The sequence below is a fragment of the Mus musculus genome, chromosome 7 (genome assembly GCF_000001635.26).
Source record: "Mus musculus strain C57BL/6J chromosome 7, GRCm38.p6 C57BL/6J".
NCBI lineage: Eukaryota > Metazoa > Chordata > Mammalia > Rodentia > Muridae > Mus > Mus musculus.
The window spans coordinates 96,321,642-96,343,310 of record NC_000073.6 but is presented as its reverse complement, the minus strand read 5'-3'; the positions used below and the strand labels follow the sequence as shown (position 1 = coordinate 96,343,310).

The 21,669-nt window shown below is 45.3% G+C and overlaps 1 protein-coding gene and 1 long non-coding RNA gene across 19 annotated transcripts in view; one reads left to right on the top strand and one right to left on the bottom strand.

The window, feature by feature from the left end:
• The window catches only part of Tenm4 (teneurin transmembrane protein 4), a 739,850-nt gene that overhangs the window by 567,783 nt on the left and 150,398 nt on the right, over positions 1-21,669 (bottom strand). The window lies entirely within an intron of this gene.
• Gm15412 (predicted gene 15412) lies at positions 1,347-3,828 on the top strand. Its single transcript, NR_046043.1, has 3 exons — positions 1,347-1,529; positions 2,550-3,186; positions 3,553-3,828. It is a non-coding gene; the product is annotated as a predicted gene 15412 (long non-coding RNA).

Here is a 21,669-nt window from a genome sequence, read left to right as displayed (position 1 = left end):
AACCTCACTTTATAGTGGGAAGAAACTGAGCTCCCAAGGGGAGGGGCAGGTCTCTGCACAGGGCTCCACAGCAAGTATGACTTACCAGACATGGGTGCCTGCTGCCTCTTTAGCCACACTCTGCCCACTGTGCAGAGCCATACCCGAGTGAGACTCTCTGAACCCATAACACAGGACAGTCATTTATTTCTTCCGCTTGGTTTCTGGAGCCGAGAAAAGGGAATAGCCACTCCCTCCTTGGCAGGCTGCAGTGAGATCAGAATGAGGGTATGCATAGGAATGGGGATCTTGATGGCTGGAAAGGTTTCGCAGTGTGTATAGACTCTCGTTTCTGCATAATGGGGTCAAAACTCACAAACTTGTTGTAAGTTAAAAATGCTACTGAGTCAAAATGCACTTAAGGGGTTGGGGAAGTGGCCATGTTGTTAAAGTGCCAGGTGTGAGATATAAAGCCCTAAAGCTCTGATCCTCCACACCTACATAAAGCCGGACACAGTGGTGTGCATCTGTAAGCCCAGCACTTGGGGGAGGAGAGGCAGAGACTACGGATTCCCAGAATTCATTGCCAGCCAGGCTAGCCAAATCAAGGAGTTCTAGGCTCAGGGAAGAGCCTGTCTTGAAAAAACGAAATGGAGAACAAATGAAGAAGACACCTGAAGACACTCCTCATCTACACACACACACACACACACACACACACACACACAAATGCACTCAGTACACCTGATCCTACTGACCACTCTAGCTTAGAAACAGTGCACTGTGGGGGATTGGTTGCTTCCCCCTTTGATTGTGTGACTGACAGCTCCTTGCTTCACTGCCGAGCATCATGGAAAAAGTATCATGGTTTATCCCTAGGCTGTCAAGAAATGAATCCGCATCATTCCAAGAATGTTTTCCACTGATTGTGTTACTCGTATGCTATCCCCAAATTCTTACTTTGAATAACTGTAGCTGGGGACTGTGTATCAATAGTTATACATAGCTACAGTATCACAGAAGACCAAATCACATGCAAGTCTAGGGAGGCAAGCTTACTTGGGAGGTGTCCCATACAGAGTATATAGAAGCAGAGGGGAGGGGTAGAGACTGGCAAAAAAAAATCCTCACACCCCTGTGACAGGGGATACTGGTTTTTGTCATCTTGACAGAGGCTAGAGTCATCTGGGAAGAGGCTCCTCAATTGAGAAAATATCTCCATCAGGTTGACCTGGGTGGGCAAGTCTATAGGGCATTGTCTTGATTAGAGATTGAAGCACAAGGGTCCAGTTCACTGTGTTACCTCTGAGCAGGTGGCCCTGGGTGATGCATTATGATGTCAAAGGTAAAAGAAATAACTGAAAGCTGAGCGAGCCGTGGGGAGCATGGCAGTAACCAGCCTTTTCCCACAGTCCCTACTCCAGTTCCTGCCTCCGAGTTCCTGCTCTGCTTGTGAGCCTGCCTTGGTTGTCCTCAGCGATGGACCATGATCAGGGATATATAGAGTGTCTCTATGCTCTCACAAGAGGAGAACCTGTGAAACAGGGCAGGTACAAGCTCTCATCTGCTTTCACAGGTCAGGGTTTCCTCCCTGTCCTTAACCTCATCACTGGCACTCTCTGCTCCAGGTTTTCCCTGACTCAGCAAATTGCTCTCCTTCTCTCCCGTTATTGGAAGCCAAATAAACCCAGTTTCCCCAAGTTGCATTTGATTGCAATTTATCATGGCAAACTTAGACAAAGGGGTAGCTCTCATTTGACAAGGTGCAAAATGGTGGGGGTGCCACATGGGAAGACAGGCCTGTCATGGGCAAATTGGGCTTTCTAGGAGATAGTGGAAACAGTTTTGATGAGATATTGGTTGCTGTTTTGTTCTGTTTGTGGTAAGACAGAGTGAGCAACCAAAACCTTGTCTGTTTGCTGTCTATGGGATGTTCAGAAATGTGAGTTCTACCATCTGAGGCAGGAGAAGGTAAAACAGGGCATTGTTTGCCAGGCAGGTTGGTTCAATGTCCCTTGCCCCACCCTGGTCCCTAAGGTCAAATGGGCCTGTGGAGCGTATGGGAGTTCTCTCTAGGGCAACTAGAACCCTCAACTGTGGCCCTCGATTTTATAGCAGTAGTTTAGCCCTAGCAGCTGGGAAGCTCCTCTGTTTTATTAATAACCCTGGATCGTGCTCACGGCACATCAAGGTAAACAGAGACATTTCCAGGGCGTGCGATGCAGGCAGTTCTAACAGATGAAGAAACAGGCTTCCAAATATAAATAGGAGATAAGATAAATAGACTGAGAGCCAAGCTGGCTTCACACTGGCTTGCAGGCTGTGAGCAACACACTGTGCATCAAGGCTTGTGGAACTGGAAGGGATGCTCATGTGGAGGATGGGGAGACACCCAGAGAAAAAGAAAAGACTTGTCGGGGTCCTGTTGATCATTTGGTATTCATGAATTCTCATGGCATCTGTTTCCTCATCTGAGAACTCTTAAAGTGACAGTAACAGTGGTTTTTATTTTGTTTTGTTTTGTTTTGAAAGTGTTCTATTCTTTCCCACCCGATATCCTTGCCTTGCAGAACTGACTATCTCAGACTTGACCTGAAAGATCCCTGTGAGTCAGACAGCGAGAGCCTGGTCCTGACTCCTCCGTGCAGAAGCAGTTGTGAAACTTCTGGAAACCACAGTTCCTGTGTCCCCATCAACTGCAGCACACACCCAGCAGGTCGGCCACTGATGGTTCGTCTGCCCTGCAGTCAGCCTGAGAGCTAAGAAAGGGCTCTGCCTCGTCCATCAATCCTTACCCTGTGCCCAGATCTGGCCTGCACACAGGGGTGCGCTATACATCTCTGTGGTGAGGAACTCAGCCTGTCAATCCCCACCTGCATCAGAGTAAGGAAGCTGCAAAGAAACTCTCTGCTAGGAGAGAGTTCAGCAACTCCACCTTGATGTCAAGCTAACATGCAAAACTGGCCCCGGGTCTGAGATATAAGAAAGACTTGGGTTTCGAACTTCAAAGAACAGCCAGGACTCCGGTGAGCAGGATCCATGGTTTCTTTGAAAGTCACTCTTAGGAACAAATGAAGGAGAGAAGCTAAGTGGTGGCTGTCGATCTGAGAAGTGCCAGGTTCCACCTGGGCACCTCACACACTGCATCTCCGTGAGCTTTGAAGAATGTGGGAAGCACCTGCCTTATGGGGATTGGAAGAGCAAAGGGTGAGGACCACAGAGTAGAAGGCAGGCTGGAAGCAGGGCACCTGTCTGCGGGGGTTCCTTCTTGCATTCTCCACACTCATGCTTACCCTAGGCATGGAGAGGCAGGAGTGAGCTTTGAATAAATCATTTCCCCACTCACAGCCTCCAGGACAGACACTGCCTGGGAGTCCACACAATAGAAGCCATTCTGGTTGCTCTGTGCACACAGGGCATTTGAAACCGATAGTGGGCGCAGACTCTGCATCTCACATTGATTAGTACACTGAATTCCCATACTTCCTACACAGGTTAGGCAAGGGCTAGGGAGTCAGAGAAACCAAAGTCCTGAGTCCACCAAAACCCTCTCTTTCTACTTCTCTGCTCAAGCTGACAGGTCTGCGGTGGTCCCGGGATACAGGTCAGCTGTTCAGAAGTGTGCCCAACATGTTAAATGCTGGTTTCCTGGGCTCTCTGCCACTCTCATCTCAGAGATCTTGGGGCCTGAGTGTGAGAGACAAGTAACAGAAAGATGAACGGAGAAGGACAAATACAGTGGATGCACTATTTATTTCCTGGGACCTTGCTTCTGTTGTACCTTGTTAATCCTACGCTGTGGGTTGAATTGATGCTTTACAAGCTCACAATATACAGTTTTATGAGTCCATAAAAATCTTCGGAGTGGAATCAAATTCACCTGCTACTCTCTGGTTTGAGGACTACATCCCCTCCAGCTTATCCTCTAAGCCCCTGGGCCAAATCCCCTCCATGAGCCCTGTAGTCTTCATGCAAATCTCTCTCTCTCTCTCTCTCTCTCTCTCTCTCTCTCTCTCTCTCTCTCTCTCTCTCTCTCACACACACACACACACACACACACACACACACACTGCCAGGCTTGCCTCTGCACCTTTGCAGACAGTTTCTCTCCTGGAATAATCTGAATGCTTCCGTGTGTCTCCCTCACCCTTGCCCACATGTGGGCAGCATTCCTGTCATTTAAGTCTCTGTTCCCTTGTCCCTCAGAGTCCCCCAGTGCTTTGAGAAGTGGCTTCTAGTTTTTATTCTGTTTCATTAGCTACAGAGTGTCTCTATACTCTCACAAGTGAGGCAGGGCAGGTACAAGCTCTCATCTGCATTCACCAGGTCAGAATTTCCTGTCCTTAACTTCATAATTAGCACTCTTTTCTCTAGGTTTTCCTTGTCTCAGCAGATTGGTCTCCATCCCTCCCATTGATGACTCCCTGTTGCACTTCCCCGAATCATTTTCAGAGGATGTATGACTTCCGGTCATGGGGAAAGGTCATGTATGTGGCTGGTTCTCAACAATGTGCGTGAATGAAGGAAGGGCCATATGATGTTCACTGATACATCCCTGTCATCAGCGCAAAGTTGGGCATTGGGCACGCTTTCACTATAATCAGTTTTACAGGGCTAGGATGATGACTTAGTATAGTTCTAGCCTTGCAAGTGCAAGGCCCTGAGTTCATTCCCCAGCACCCGGGTAAAAACCCTGAATGTGCTGGCACGCACTTGTAATCCCAGCAGTGGGGAGGTGGAGCCAGTAGGATAACTGGGGATCCAAAACTAACCAGTCTAGTCCAACAGATTAGTCCCAGGTCCCAATGGGAGACCATGTCTCAAACAATAAGGTTATAGACAGCTCCTGAGAAATGACACCAAAGTTTGTTGTTTGGCCTCCACATACATATGCACACGTGTTCATGTTTCCACATATATATGTGCACCTGCTCACATATGTACACAATAACAATAACTAAAAACAGGTATAAAATACTATGTGCCTGATATTATTGCAACTGCTGTATGTTAGATTATCTAATACTTCATATATTAGTTTAATTAATACCTTAAATATATTATCTTATTTAATGCTCTACAAGTATTAATATATTTTGCAAATTTAATATGTATAACCTCCCTATGAAATATGGCCTATTACATTCCTTTTCTGTTCATTTATTTGAGTGTGTGTGTGTGTGTGTGTGTGTGTGTGTGTGTGTGTGATTGTGTGGGATGGAGTGGATACACACTAATAAAGCACATATGTGGGGGTCAGAGAACAACTAACAGGAGTTAGTTCTCTCCTTTTGGCATGTGGGTCCTGGAATCAAATTCAGGCCCTCGGGCTTGGCATCTTTAACTGCTCTGCCATCTCTATATCCCAATAGCCTCAGTATTTTATGATGAAAACACACACACACACACACACACACACACACACACACACACACACACACAAACAAGTTATAGAGAGGCCAAGGAATATACCCAATCAAGATGGAGCAACTGCAGGGCTTATGGTTCAATCTAGGCCATACTGTTCTGAAATGGGTTTTCTTGGCATTGGCCAATAAATAGCACCTCTGAATGCAACCAGGTAAGCACCAAGCACCAAACACTCACTACCCATTAAAATGTGTTTCCAACATCCCTTCCACAGAAGGCTACCACCCATCATGGGGAGACCCAAGATACAATGAGTGCTTGGCGGAATGTGCCCCAGTCCTGACAACCCTGACCTAAGCATGACCTTAAGTGGGCTGCTCCCCTTCACTTAATGATATGCCCAGTTTCCAAGCCACAGCACCTTCATGGTAGGGAGCTGTGTGCTTTGTTACCATCAAGCCTGGCTCTCCACCTACTTCCAGAAGCCACACCCTTAGCAGGTGTTGGAAAGCATCAGACTATATGGCCAGTGATACTTGCTGATCTAAAGCCAAAAGACAAAGAAGCAGGCTTGAGACTACTTCTCTGACTTTGAATGTTTTTATTATCCTTAACCCCACGCTCATACATACAGCATTAACTTCCCTCCTATTACACAGTGGGGCTTCTAACATTTTAGAAAGTGGTTCCCAAGCCAAGCCAAACAAAGTCATTCATCTGTTTACATTCCCAGATCCATGCACAGGGACCAGTGCTCCAGACAAAGAAAGATCCCACTGATACTTCTCAAGTTACTGACCCAGTTCCTCATACAAAGTAAAGTTCCTCACAAACACCAGACTCCTCTCCACACTAGAGTATAGCCCACACTTCCCAAAAGGGTAATCCTCTGCTAAATTCTATATAGTCCCTAACAATGCTGGCTAGTGATGGACACCAGGAAGCTAGAGAACAATTCTGGGCTCTCTGTGCATTTGCTGACAGCTCTTTCAGAGTGTTTCATCTCTGCTGGAATCAAGGCTCATGAAATAAGACTCCTAACAGTTTTCCTTTGACTTTGTTTCATATAATCCCCCTTTTGTCCATTTCATGCTCTTCTCCAAATGTGTTAGATCCCAGTAGGCCATTGTCCTTCATGAATGATAGCTCCAGGCTCTGCAAATGACCTGCCATCTATCATCAAGGACCTCAAACTGCAACAACAGAGGTACCCTGTGTTCCTCTGCAAGCAGGAAGAAGGGTGGCATTGCCTGGAACCTGCCTCCTCATGTCCTGGGAGGGATACAAAGAATGCTGGAATTGCTGGAGCAGGGAGCAGAGGGAGAGACATTTTACTTTTACAAGAAGCCCTTCTAGCCTGTGGATGCTGTTTGTTTAGTCTTCTGCCAGATGGTCAATCCCCACTTGCATCCATCTGGCACCTGCTCCCTGAACCTGGCTCCCACCCTGTCATCCATCTCCCTTCTGAGCTCAAGGCTCTAATGAGATAATTTCACCATCATTGCACTGCAAACAAGAAATGGGCAGAGTGCTTAAGGAGTGGCTGGACTCATGTCAGGAAGGCCTGGGTTCAAATCTGCCTTTGCTACTTTCTGACTTTAACCTTATAGGTAGGCTTATTAACCCAACCCAAGACTTGGTTCTCTTTCTATCCTAGTTGTAGGAGCAACACCTGCCTTGCAATGGCATCATGGAACTCAGCTGGGTAAAGAGGAAATGGATACAACTGTTGGCTGTCTGGGTTCTGCATCTTGGAACTCAAACAATCAGATCTGAAAACATTTGAGGGGAAAAAAAATCATGTCTATACTAAACATGTGTAGGCCAATTTTAATTCTTGCTATCTCCTAAACAGTCCATCTAACACCTGTTTACCCAGAATTTACATTTGGGTATTGGAAGTTATCCATAGATGATTTTAATTAAGTACAAAGATTAACACAGATTATGTGTAAATACTACAGCATTGTACTTAGGAGACTTGAGTGTCCATGACCTTTGACATCCTCAAGGAGATCGATCTGAAGCCAATCTCCTAGCGCTGATTGACAGCTCTAATCACCAAGCATAGTTCTTGGCAAACAAAACATACTTAATAAGGGCTACTATTGTTTTGAAATGAATTCTATAAAATATTAATAAAGACTCTGTATTTTCCATAAAGCTGTAAAATTGATAGTAGTAAAGAAAAACAAAGTTTTGTCTGTGGTGTTGGGTCTCCCTTAACCTCAGAAACCTGCTGGTGCCTGTTCCAAACAGCTCCAGTACACCCTGAATCAAATGGAGATTCTGGCTCTGGCATTCCCTGCATGACCTCATCAGGCCCAGCCAACTTGTCTAAGTCTCAGATTCTTCCACTTCAGAGTGACATAAGTGAGATCTACTCCCAAGTTTGTAGAGTTGGGCAGAAATGGAGGCAAATGTTAGTAGCTTTCATTGTGCATGTAGAACAGGTACAGGTCAGTTGGTCACATCAGTTCTTAATCATTAGATATGTAGGTGGGAATCCATCCCATTGGACAAGATCTGGGAAGAATTTTGAAGAACAAAAGGAGGAGAAAAAGAGTACCTAGAACTTGATCTATATTGTCACAGAGAATATGGTGCATACCATGATCTTTACTCTTGGCCACATAATCTAGCCATTTAGAGAGCTTCTAACAACACTGGAAACCTCCTACTCAGAGATTCTGATGGAACTGCTGTTAGGTGAGGCCCTTCTATCAGCATTTTTGCAAATCTATCAGGTGGTCCTAACATGGTAAGCACCAAGAAGGACTAATCTAATTGTAGATTGGTATAAATACACAGCTGCTCCTAGTATAAACATGTGCTCTGGGATCCAAGCATATTTAATGTGAGTCATGGTATCAGACTAATGTAATGGTTTTGTCACTGCAGCTGTATACTAGAGTGAGACTACAGCTCACTAGAGCAAATCTGTGAGAGACATTCTGCACCTTTATTGCATGACCCCAGATGAAGACAAAGACACAGTAAGTAGGTAAGAACTGTAGTGTACCGGAGAGATAGGATGCTGAAAGGAGCTGAGCCGATTCCCAGAAGGCTTTTCCTCTGTTTTGTCAAGCCCTGCCCTTCTCTTCCTACTCCTCAGCAGGGTCTCTATTCCAAGGTGTTTATCCTTGAAGATCAAGAGGCCTCCTTTGTGGAAGAGTGATCATAGTTTGTATCACGAGGTAGCCTCTAGAAGGTTCTTTTGCTTCCCAGACAGTTGGTGACACAGTTCTGGCAGAGAAGCCAGACATGTGTGGTGCCTCATAGGTTTGATTGCTCAGGTATTGGGGCAAGGGGAAGGAAGCATGGGTTTTCTCTGTCCGTGGTGCTGAACAAAGCCTGCCCTGGAGAACCCTAGTGCTCAAGGTACTGCCAGAATTTAAGCATCATCCATCCACATCCCATGGGAGCTTGTTAAAAATGAAGAATCAGGGACCCCATCTCAGACCTGATGAGTCAGAACCTGCCATTTTCCAGCACCTCGATGATCTGTGTGCCCATTAAAGCCTGAAATGCAGGGGTTTGCAGCAGGAAGCTGTGTCCCTTTCATGAGCCATGAAATGAACCTAATGCATCAGAAAAATCATTTTGAAGGGTTCAAAAAATGAAATGGGTTTGAAAAGGATTAAAAATGTCATAGTTCATCCCAGGTGGCAACAGAAAGCTTTATTCTTACATGGAGGTCATAAGCAGGACTTAAGGTAGTCATTACTGTGAGCTGCAGTTTAAACAATGCCTGAATCTACTATTTTTCTTAAGACCAGGTACTGGTGATTCTTATCCAGTATCTCCCAGGATCTGACCAGGTAGGAAAACAGATAGCCTGAGAAAAGAAGTTTACAGCACAACACAGCAAGAATGGAAGAATGACCCCGGGGCTCCTGGAGAGGCACACAGCTGAAAGCCCTGCAGAACAGAACAATTCACAAGGCCTGCTTTTGATGTCATTCAACAGCTATTGCAAGAGAAGCAATAGCCAACAGTGGACAACAGTGACAAGGACAAGCAAGCATGCTTGCTGAGGCAGAGGGGACCTCATCTCTCATTGTCCATAGAGCAATTTGAAAGTGCTCTTGGATTTTCTTTCTAGTTCAATGGCATTCTGTAGCATTTTACCCCACCCTGAGAACAGATATGGCAGTGATTATATTTCTCACTGTGGGCAGTGGTTTTCTGTACTGGAGGGACTCTGTTGTTTCTGATGGCTTGTTGCCACTTGTCCAGGAGGAATTTGGGGCAATGTGGTTTATGGTTAATACTCTGGGTGCTTTGCTCTGCACTGCTTCTAAGGTTTCTCTCCACTTACTATCTACCTTTCCATGCAAAATGGAGAGGCACATCTCCAAAGAACTTTGGAAAGACATAAATGGAGGCCTCTTTATAATGCACAAAGATGCTTTGTTCGACTTCGAAGGATGACAGAACCAAATGTCAAGAGTAGAAGTGACACTGTGATTTTTCTTTCTTTCATGACTGGGCAATGGGAGTTATTAACCTCTGGCCACATGTCTGCTTTTTCACTCACACAACAGTGTCCTACATTCCATTTTGCCTAGGAAATTGATGTCTAATGGGAGATGACAAAAATGACTCAAAATAATTTTCTTGCAGACTAGCAGAGTTTGTAAAACACTGAGCTTACTATCCGCACTTTGGTAAATTCTGCATGGAAGGAGTGGGACAGAACACACGCGGACACATGCGCATGCACACACACACACACACACACACACACACACACAGAGAGAGAGAGAGAGAGAGAGAGAGAGAGAGAGAGAGAGAGAGATTGAGATTGGTGGGGGAGGGAGAGAGTCAGAATCAATGAATACATTAATTCTTTTCTTGTGGAGAGGGAGAGAGATTTGAGACAGGATCTTTCCACATGGCCCCAGCAGTCCTGAAACTCACTGGGTAGAATATGCTAGCCTTGAACTTGAAACAATCTGTCTGCCTCTGTGTTCTAAGTGCTGGGATTAAAGGTGTAGGACACCATGTCTGGCTCAACACAACTTCTTTTTTTTTTTCAATTTTTTAATTAGATATTTTCTTCATTTACATTTCAAATGCTATCTCGAAAGTCCCCTATACCCTCTCCCTGCCCTGCTCCCCTACCCACCCACTTCTACTTCTTGGCCCTGGTGTTCCCCTGTACTGGGGGATATAAAGTTTGCAAGACCAAGGGGCCTCTCTTCCCAATGATGGCTGACTAGGCCATCCTCTGCTACATATGCAGCTAGAGACACGAGCTCTAGGGGTACTGGTTAGCTCATATTTCAACACAACTTCTTGTAGCTGGTCTTGGGTCTGTCTTACAAAATCAGACCAGCATCTCCTCCAAAAATAAGTTCTTACAAAGTCCACTTAGACAGTTTCACTTTATATTTTAAATAATTAAATGATCAAAGGCCAACTTATAAAAATACATTTTCTTATACATAGTACCTCATTTCTAAAATCATCTTGAGTTTCTCATAACTTTAAGATGATTAGCATGTCTTAATATGGCAGGGGGAGTGGTTACCTCTTTCCAGAAACTCCATGATCCAGGACCTTCATACCTTTATGTCATTTAATAGAAACAACAAACAATGTGATAATTACTATAGTTTCTATTTTCTGAGATGGGGGAGGGGATAAGAAAAGAAGCCCAGAGAAGTCTAGTGGCCTACCTCAGAGCACACAGCTCATCAAAATGATACCAGAAGAACCTAAACAGCAACATGTGTGACCATGAAATGTCAATCAAGCTGTCCATGGGTCAACCTGCTAATGTTCTTTCAATCTCAAATTCTAAGAGTCCTAGTGTGTCACAGTGGTCTTTCCTGTGGCTTCTTGCTATTCTCTTTCCCTCCTGCTTTTATTTATTTGGGTCCTTCTGCACCGAAGCTGCCTGATATTTCTCCTTGGTGCTGTCTTGTGTGTGTGGATGCTCAGTCACAGAATGGCGTCTTCTGAAAGCTTTTCATGCTGGCCCAGATGATACCTGCTCGCCCCCACCCCCACCCCATTCAATCAAGCACTCTGGAAAACAAACAAAACAAAACAAAACAAAAATCCACAAGAACAACAAAAACCCAAAAAACAAAATCCAAAAACCAAACAATTAACCAACCCAAACTACACTGTTCCCACAGTGGGTAAGATTCATCTATGAGGTTGAATTTCCTCAGTAGCATCGTTTAAGCATTCTGAAACTGGTTAATGCTTAGAGGGAAATCGTCTTTTCTGAGAAATGACAGTTAAAAAACCCTGATCTGAATACAAAGACAGTTGATTTTACACAATAATACTTTCCTCCGGACCTTTGGTGTCCCACACATTGTGAATAAGGGGTTACAAAACTGTACTAAGCCATTATCTCAAACCATGTATTTTATTTCCCAGCAAAAACACAAATGCTCTGTAAATCCTAACAAGAACATCAGCTGGAAGGAGATTCCTTTTGGCTCACTGTCAGATCTTGCCCTACAATAAAGTGTCTCTGCTTGTTAGTTAGTAAGCTTTACCCAAAGTCATGCTAGTAAATATTTAACTAGTGTCCCTGCCCACCCCCGAGAGAAGCAAATAAGTCAATAAATAAACAGCACTGATTTGCAGAGTTTGCTCATTCCTGTGGTGTAAATACTCCCACCATAGCTAGCTTCAGGCAAACAGAGTCAACACAGGGGAGCTGGGAAGACAGGAGCAGCCATCTTGCTGTGTGTATCACCATGATAAAACAGACTTGTGACTTCAGGAGAACAAGGTAATGGAATAAAGGAAATGGGAAGTGGTGATTGTCAAGTGCTTTCTCTTTGTTTTAAACATAATTTATTTACAAGTAAGCTCATGTCCTTTAATTTTTAATCATAACTGTGTTTAATAACTAGCTCACACAAATCCCTTAATAATTAACGATGCATTCATGCATTCTCGTCAGCCAGCATGGAGGGTGCAGACCTTCATGGGGCCTTTAGTACCCTAGGGATGGAGGTATACTAGCTGATGCTGGATGGCTGCTTAGCACAGAGATTATCACATAAGTCTCTGGACCCATACGGTCAAAGCAGCAGCCACGGCTATGGCTGTAGTCTTACTGTCCTAAAGAAGCTGAGTGACTTGTCCCAGTCTCCCACGTGTCTATAGTTGGGTTAAGAGCTGTATCTTTATTGACTCAGTATCTTGACCCAACTGAAAGTGGTATACCATTTCCATTTTACAGACTGAGCAACTAAGGCTTAGAAACATCAAGCAACTTGCCTAGAATCAGAGAAAAAAAAATGGGTTTGTGGAAATGTTTAACTTCCAATCCTCCTTCCTTAAACAAGCATATCGCTCTAACATAATAAGCCAAACACTATTTCTCCTATTCCATTTCCCTTCAAGACAAACTCATCTGGAAAACTGGAAAAAAAAAAACAAACCAAAAGTTTGTTCACAGTTGAAGATTTGAGCAGTGCTGTTCAGTCTCTGCTGCGATCTAGAAATTAAACAGCCTGGAGCAGATAAAGAAAGTTTTGAAATGAACAGCACACTCCATTTTATTCTTTTGGTTTGGTAATCAACAATAAAAGCAATTAAATTATTAAGACTTAACTCAGGTTTTTCTACAAAAAATAATTATCACTGGAGGGGGAAAAGCAATGAATTGTGCACAACTTCACCTTCTTCCTTCACTAGCAGGCAATGTGGAACACACCAATAAGATGTCCAGCAACGCACAACCTGGTGTGAAGGTTTGAGTATCCTGCTGACTGACATCATTGTCCGTTGCTTTATCGGGGAGAGAGCATAGGGGGAGAGCTACATCTCTATGGTAAACAGCTAAGATGGGTCGATGACAAATTCCTGCATCACACAGACACAAGGAACTTATCACAGCTTCTCCATTCCCGTGTCATTCCTCCAGACCCTACAATAACCCTCTGCAAAGCCAACGGAGTTCTAATCATCCCCATGGTAAAGTTCTTGCTGTCCTGAATCTTTGTCCAGAGTCTCCTAGTATATACAGCAGGTGATCATGCCATTGAGCTTGCCTTGTGTTTTGGCAGATGTTTTTACCAATATGCTAAATGCTCCATCCATGGATGGTGGACCTGCTGTCTAACTCCTGCCCTATATGGTTCACCACCTACCTTCTACAGTGGAGGGTCCTGCATGGCAGGCAGATCACAATCACAGCACAGCAGGTAAAGAAAGTCCAAAGCACACAGGAAGGACACAGCCCACTTCTGCAGTGTCCAGGAGGAGAGCCAGCCAAGACCACAACCAAATACAAGCGTTTGCACTCAGTGTTTACCTGCGAAAGTCTTTGTTACCAACTTCAGCATGATCCCTGGGCCATGTGGATTGGATTGGTGGCTTTTTCATCATACCTCCGTAGCATAGACAGGCTGGAAACAGATGCATGATGCAAACTGCCTAAATTGCAGGCAATGCTTCTGTTGCAACAAACACAGGGAGGACTTTCTGGATCTTGGCTGGGAGGAGGGTTGTGTCTCACTTTAAAATCACTCAAAATAATGGTTGAAAGCGAAAGGAGAGTAATGTTTTCAGCATGAATGACATGGCAGGCCAGGGTTTTTTTTTTTTTTTTTTTGTTTGTTTTTTGGTTTTTTTTCCTCTCCCAGTCATTATAAGCCGCAGTTCAAGGTGTCTATTGCAACTCCACTTCTTGGATGCTAAACAAGCCTCAGACATTTGGGAAGCTTGCACTGCCAATAAATTGCACATTCGTGATTTAAAGCCCTGTCTGCTTATGCTGAGAATGCTGATTCCAGCTACACTACAGCTCTTGCCTATAACAGAATGGAAAAAAATAATCATTACTAAGCGCTTATTTGGTACCAATAATAATGATGAAGATAATGGCAAAGATGAAAATAGCTGACATTTTTGTATATGCGAGGTAGTGATAAAACTTGAGTTCCAAATCCTGCTAAACCTTTTTACTTCCGAGGTGAGAAGCCTGGGGCTCAGAGAGCTTGTGTGACCTACCCCAAAGCTGTGGGGTTAAGGAACTTAGCTTACTCCACATGGATGCTGCTCTCAGCTACTTCTTACCAATTTTGGAGTGATAATAGAAAGTGGTTTCTATTCTCAGATGGGGAAACTGAGGTTCCTGGAAGTCAATGGGCTTCTTCAGAGATGCATGGTAGATGATGCATTGTCTAGTGATTCTCATGTTTCAAGAATAGAACTAACTTGGGAGGAAGCATGTCACCTGCTCTCTGCACAACATCAGTTAACTTAAGTCCCTTATTCTCTGCACCTTGCATTACTCTGGAGAACAGAGCAGGACTCTAACAGAAGCCCTATCCCAGCTTTGCTGCATAGGAGCCTGGCTGCCTCTAAGAACGGTAAGGCGCTCTCTCTCTCTCTCTCTCTCTCTCTCTCTCTCTCTCTCTCTCTCTCTCTCTCTCTCTCTCTCTCTCCCTCTCTCTCTCTCTGCTCAGCAAATGCTGCCTTCAACTCCACAACCCGTTATTCCTACAGCCCTGCTTGTTGTGTCTCCAGGCAAATAAACAGTCCCAAACGCTTCCCAAGTCACTGCTTAATGCATCTTCTCAGTGTGATCTCATTTATGAATCTGTAGAAAGGGTTTACGGCAATGCTGTTGATGGTTTGATGTCCCAAATGATTTATCAAAGAAAGTGCTGTAAAGGAACAGAAAGCCACCAGAGAGGAGAAAGGGAATTAACCACCCAATTTCAGCCAACAAGAACCAAGACAGCCATAGCAGAGAGGAAATAGGCAATCTGTCAGAGTTCAAACAACTTGTCACCAAGCTCCTGTGACAACTTTCTCCACAAACAGGGAATGATAAGATGGACAATTTGGTACATATTGAAGGAGTCAGAAGAAACCCACAAAGCCTGTTCTCTCGGAGGCTCAAAGGCCTGTGAGGTTTGAGTTCCCTGTGCCTCGGACTATCTCCATCGTAGCTAGGAGGTGGTTGTGCAGACTTCACGTGAGCTACAGTTTGGCCTTCCCCCTATGTGCTGTGGGAAGATCAGGCAATGGGAGTAAGGGCAAAGGGCAGATGAGCTGGCAATTAAGGATATTCTGGGTTGTGTCTCAAATGGGACTCCATGGGCCTGAAGTCCATGTGCGGTTAGGGGCACATGTTCTTTCTTGTGGGGGAATTGATAAAAAACAAAAACAAAAACCCATAGGTTACTGGTTCTTGGCAGGTCAGTTTCACTTCATCTTTCCTTCTTCAAACCATCTCAGGCTAAGCTTGTCTCATGACTCCTCTCCCACATCCTTAGATCTTAGCACCTGCTGATTCTCTGCCCAGATAGCCCTATGATGCTTTGGGAGACAAAGTCCTTCCTCTCAGATTTTCCCAGTGCTGCCTGACTGGGAAGTATCTTCTTCCCTCAGGGCTGGGTTCCTCTATGTGTCTGTTCTGAGTGCATAGATGAAGTTTGGGCTAGCCTAGGCTCAGCCTAATACCTTATTGTTGATGTTTTTAATGCCCAAATGTTTGAATGAGGGCTTCTGTGTAAGCACTTTGCATTGGGTCCCACCAAGTATGTTTTTGGCCTTGTTCCCACTCCTTTGCTCTGTCCTTATACCTTACAGGTTCCTGTACTGTACACCTTTCAGTGCTTCTGCTGTTTGATTCTTTAACTCTGCCTAATTTCCAAAAACAGAGAGTATTTAAACAGAGAAAATGGATGTAAAACTATTCCCAACACTCTATGATCACATGTAGATAAGAAAGAAAAGGATGGGATAGTCACCAAACTTGAGTTATGAATTAGCTTATTTCTCTCAGCAGTCAGACTTCAGTTGTAGCTCAGTATGTCCTAGGAGACCATTGGAGCTCGATGTCACTTCTCTCACAACTCCATGCTTACAAGGTGAAACTACCCTCTGTAGCAAGACATGAATTCTGTTTTAAGATTTATTTATTTGTGTGTGCATTGGTGTTTTACCTGAATTTTCAGTCTGTGTGAGAGAATCAGATTTCCTGGAACTGGAGTTACAGACAGTTGTGAGGTGCCACTTGAGTGAGACATCTCTCTAGCCCCCAAGATATGTATTCTTAATACATGTGAGTGTGTGCATGTGCACATGAATAATGTACATGTATGTATGAGTGTGTGTGTGCATGTTTGTGTGTGTGTTAAGAGAGAGATAGAGAAGGAGAGAGAGAGAGAGAGAGAGAGAGAGAGAGAGAGAGAGAGAGAGAGAGATGTGTAAGAACAGATGCACATGTGTAAGTCAGAGGACAATGTTTGAAAACCTTTCTACATTGTTCCTAAGACATGGTCTCTCTTGTCATGTGTGTTGCTTAGCATTCCAGACTAGCTGGTTCATGAGCTTGTGGGAAATTCTGTTGTCTCTGCCTCTCATTGTGTGGCAGGAGCTCTGGGATTACAGATGCATGGCCCATTGCTTTTGTGGGCTGCAGGACTTGGATTCAGGTATCAGACTTGCACAGAAGGCTTGTACACAGAACCCTTTCCCTGTACTCTCTTAACTTCCTTAAAAGGAAAAAAAAAAGAAGTAGATTTCTCCTTGAGAATCCTTATCCAATGGGTCTTGTAAACCTTGAACGACTTCAATCTGGTCTCTGTGTTTCCTCAATCTCCTCCATTCATATTGTTACGGTGTGAGCACTACAAAGTACTTCATGGCTCATGCTGAATTCTCCAGTGGACACAAGACCCACAAAGGTTTGAGATGCACTGGGCTCTAGTGAAAGTGTTCACTTTCCCATCATGACAAATAACCAGGGCTAATGGAATACCCATAAAGTTCTGTCTTATACACCAAGGTATGGAGAGCCTACCATGATGGGATTATACATCCCCGAAGCTCTTCTCAACCCCTTTACTGTCTTATCTCCTGTCCTAGAAGGCCTAACACAAGGTCAGACAGCTGCATGAATGGACAAATGAATCCATGATCCAAACTTCTAGCAGTTCATCTGGCTTGATTTCCACCTGGCTGGAGATGGAGCTGTTCTTCAGAAACACTGGCCTCCTTTCTAGTTACAGATCTGGTGAGAACTGCCTGGGTCTGGGGGCTCATCAGCAAAGCCAGACCCTTCTAAGGTCTAGGAGTTCCTGTGGGCACACCTGGATCTAGTCTGGAGTTGCAGTGAAAGTATTTGTGGATACCACTGACACGTATAACATGTTGGCTCAAAACAGATTATTCTCCCCAGTGTGGACAGACCTCATGCAGTGATCCCTCATTCAATCCACAGACTACTATGAAGGAAAAGACCACTTTTTCCCAAGAAAGGTATAGAGGTGTTGCCCTGTCTCCAGACTTAATGTAGAAACGATGCCTGAATTTCCAGGCTGCTTAGTCTGTCCTGTAGATACTGGACTTGTCAGTCCCAACAGTCACTGTGGAGAGCCGTGCCTCGAGCAATCGCGTGCATGCCGTGAGCAATTGCCATTATAAGATGGCGCTGGCTTCCACTGCGCCTAACTAGTAAATAAGCCTTATGCGCAAGTGCAAGAGTGAACTCAGGCCTAGTCACTGCCCATCTAGCGGCGTAGTAATGGTGATGGGCGAGCAACGAATCAGGAGCTGTCACGCCACATCAGGTGCTGAAACGTCACGCTGCGAGCTCTATAAGCAGCGCCATTTTCCCGGTTCGGGGTCTTCCCTCCTGATAAGTAAGCAATAAAAGCTTTGCCGCAGAAGATTCCAGTTGTCCTGAGTGTGTTCTTGCCAGCGGGGACAAAAGTTCGGGTTAAGTCACATGGAACAATTCCTCCACAAACTCTTTTCCTTCAAAACGTGTATTGCACAGATGTAAATCTGTGCATTTATGCGAGTAAATTCATATGCATATTAGCTCTACAGACAGTTACACTACAGGCTTATATATCCATAGAAACAGATAGATAGACAGATACCCCTTGTGATTTCGTTCCTACAGGGACCCTACACAGAGCCTGAGCACTCTGAAGTACCCTAAGTGACAGTACTGCTCTCCCCAGAGGCCATGCTCATGGTAAGTACACACAGTTGAGCACATTGGGTACCTGAAATGGATTCTCCAGAAGCAATGTGAGTGTGAGCAATCATCTGCTTGGCTTTCTGCAGATAAAGTGGGGTTCAGAAGCGGGCATTCTCATAAGAAACCTCTGTGCCTTCCATTGCTTCAGGGAATCCTGACAGACATAAACCAGCACAGGGCTGGTGTGTGCGCTCATGTTCCACTGCCATCCTTAGCATACAAATCAATGGTTGAGATGCTCCAATGCTGGCTAGAGTGTGAGGGAGAGTGTTGGGAGCCGCGCCCACATTCGCCGTTACAAGATGGCGCTGACAGCTGTGTTCTAAGTGGTAAACAAATAATCTGCGCATATGCCGAGGGTGGTTCTCCACTCCATGTGCTCTGCCTTCCCCGTGACGTCAACTCGGCCGATGGGCTGCAGCCAATCAGGGAGTGACACGTCCTAGGCGAAATATAACTCTCCTAAAAAAGGGACGGGGTTTCGTTTTCTCTCTCTCTTGCTTCTTGCACTCTGGCTCCTGAAGATGTAAGCAATAAAGTTTTGCCGCAGAAGATTCTGGTTTGCCGTGTTCTTCCTGGCCGGTCGTGAGAACGCGTCTAATAACAATTGGTGCCGAATTCCGGGACGAGAAAAAACTCGGGACGAGAGTTTACCATCACCGGCACAAGGAAGATCCCTCATTCCAGAACCAGAACTGCGGGTCGCGGTAATAAAGGTTCCCGTAAAGCAGACTGTTAAGAAGGATTCAACTGTATGAATTCAGAACTTTTCAGCTGGGGAACGAGAGTACCAGTGAGTACAGCTTTACGAGGTAAGTCTGATCTTGAACTTTCTAAGGAAATTCAAGACAGTCTATCAGAAGTAAAGTGGAATATGTTTGGCCTTGAATTTTTTCTGGTGTTAGGAGCCCTTTTGTTCCTTTTCACATGTTATCAAGTGATTAAGATAGGGCTGAAAATTCTAGAGGAAATTCAGGACAAGCTATCAGAAGTAAAGCGGGGAGAGAGAGTAGGAGCAAAGAGAAAATATGGTACACAAAATAAGCGTACAGGCCTTTCCACGGGTCTTGAACCTGAGGAAAAGTTAAGGTTAGGTAGGAATACCTGGAGAGAGATTAGAAGAAAAAGAGGAAAAAGGGAAAAGAAGAAAGATCAATTAGCGGAGGTCTCTAGGAAAAGGAGCCTGTGCTCATCGCTGGATGGGCTCGGGGAGCCAGCTCTTAGTAGCTCTGAAGCAGATGAAGAATTCTCCTCTGAAGAAACAGACTGGGAGGAAGAAGCAGCTCATTATGAGAAAAAAGGGTACCAGCCAGGTAAAGTGCTAGCTAATCAGTTAAGGAAGCCAAAAGCGGCTGGCGAAGGCCAGTTTGCTGATTGGCCTCAGGGCAGTCGGCTTCAAGGTCCGCCCTATGCGGAGTCCCCGCCCTGCGTAGTGCGTCAGCCCTTCGCAGAGAGGCAGTGCGCAGAGAGGCAGTGCGCAGACTCATTCATTCCCAGAGAGGAACAAAGGAAAATACAACAGGCATTTCCGGTCTTTGAAGGAGCCGAGGGTGGGCGTGTCCACGCTCCGGTAGAATACTTACAAATTAAAGAAATTGCCGAGTCGGTCCGTAAATACGGAACCAATGCTAATTTTACCTTGGTGCAGTTAGACAGGCTTGCCGGCATGGCACTAACTCCTGCCGACTGGCAAACGGTTGTAAAAGCCGCTCTCCCTAGTATGGGCAAATATATGGAATGGAGAGCGCTTTGGCACGAAGCTGCACAAGCGCAGGCCCGAGCAAACGCAGCTGCTTTGACTCCAGAGCAGAGAGATTGGACTTTTGACTTGTTAACGGGTCAGGGAGCTTATTCTGCTGATCAGACAAACTACCATTGGGGAGCTTATGCCCAGATTTCTTCCACGGCTATTAGGGCCTGGAAGGCGCTCTCTCGAGCAGGTGAAACCACTGGGCAGTTAACAAAGATAATCCAGGGACCTCAGGAATCCTTCTCAGATTTTGTGGCCAGAATGACAGAGGCAGCAGAGCGTATTTTTGGAGAGTCAGAGCAAGCTGCGCCTCTGATAGAACAGCTAATCTATGAGCAAGCCACAAAGGAGTGCCGAGCGGCCATAGCCCCAAGAAAGAACAAAGGCTTACAAGACTGGCTCAGGGTCTGTCGAGAGCTTGGGGGACCTCTCACCAATGCAGGCTTAGCGGCCGCCATCCTCCAATCTCAGAACCGCTCCATGAGCAGAAATGATCAGAGGACATGTTTTAATTGCGGAAAGCCTGGGCATTTTAAGAAAGATTGCAGAGCTCCAGATAAACAGGGAGGGACTCTCACTCTTTGCTCTAAGTGTGGCAAGGGTTATCATAGAGCTGACCAGTGTCGCTCTGTGAGGGATATAAAGGGCAGAGTCCTTCCCCCACCTGATAGTCAATCAACTGATGTGCCAAAAAACGGGTCATCGGGCCCTCGGTCCCAGGGCCCTCAAAGATATGGGAACCGGTTTGTCAGGACCCAGGAAGCAGTCAGAGAGGCGACCCAGGAAGACCCACAAGGGTGGACCTGCGTGCCGCCTCCGACTTCCTATTAATGCCTCAAATGAGTATTCAGCCGGTGCCAGTGGAGCCTATACCATCCTTGCCCCCGGGAACCATGGGCCTTATTCTCGGCCGGGGTTCACTCACCTTGCAGGGCTTAGTAGTCCACCCTGGAGTTATGGATTGTCAACATTCCCCTGAAATACAGGTCCTGTGCTCAAGCCCTAAGGGCGTTTTTTCTATTAGTAAAGGAGATAGGATAGCTCAGCTGCTGCTCCTCCCTGATAATACCAGGGAGAAATCTGCAGGACCTGAGATAAAGAAAATGGGCTCCTCAGGAAATGATTCTGCCTATTTGGTTGTATCTTTGAATAATAGACCTAAGCTCTGCCTTAAGATCAACGGAAAAGAGTTTGAAGGCATCCTTGATACCGGAGCAGATAAAAGTATAATTTCTACACATTGGTGGCCCAAAGCATGGCCCACCACAGAGTCATCTCATTCATTACAGGGCCTAGGATATCAATCATGTCCCACTATAAGCTCCGTTGCCTTGACGTGGGAATCCTCTGAAGGGCAGCAAGGGAAATTCATACCTTATGTGCTCCCACTCCCGGTTAACCTCTGGGGAAGGGATATTATGCAGCATTTGGGCCTTATTTTGTCCAATGAAAACGCCCCATCGGGAGGGTATTCAGCTAAAGCAAAAAATATCATGGCAAAGATGGGTTATAAAGAAGGAAAAGGGTTAGGACATCAAGAACAGGGAAGGATAGAGCCCATCTCACCTAATGGAAACCAAGACAG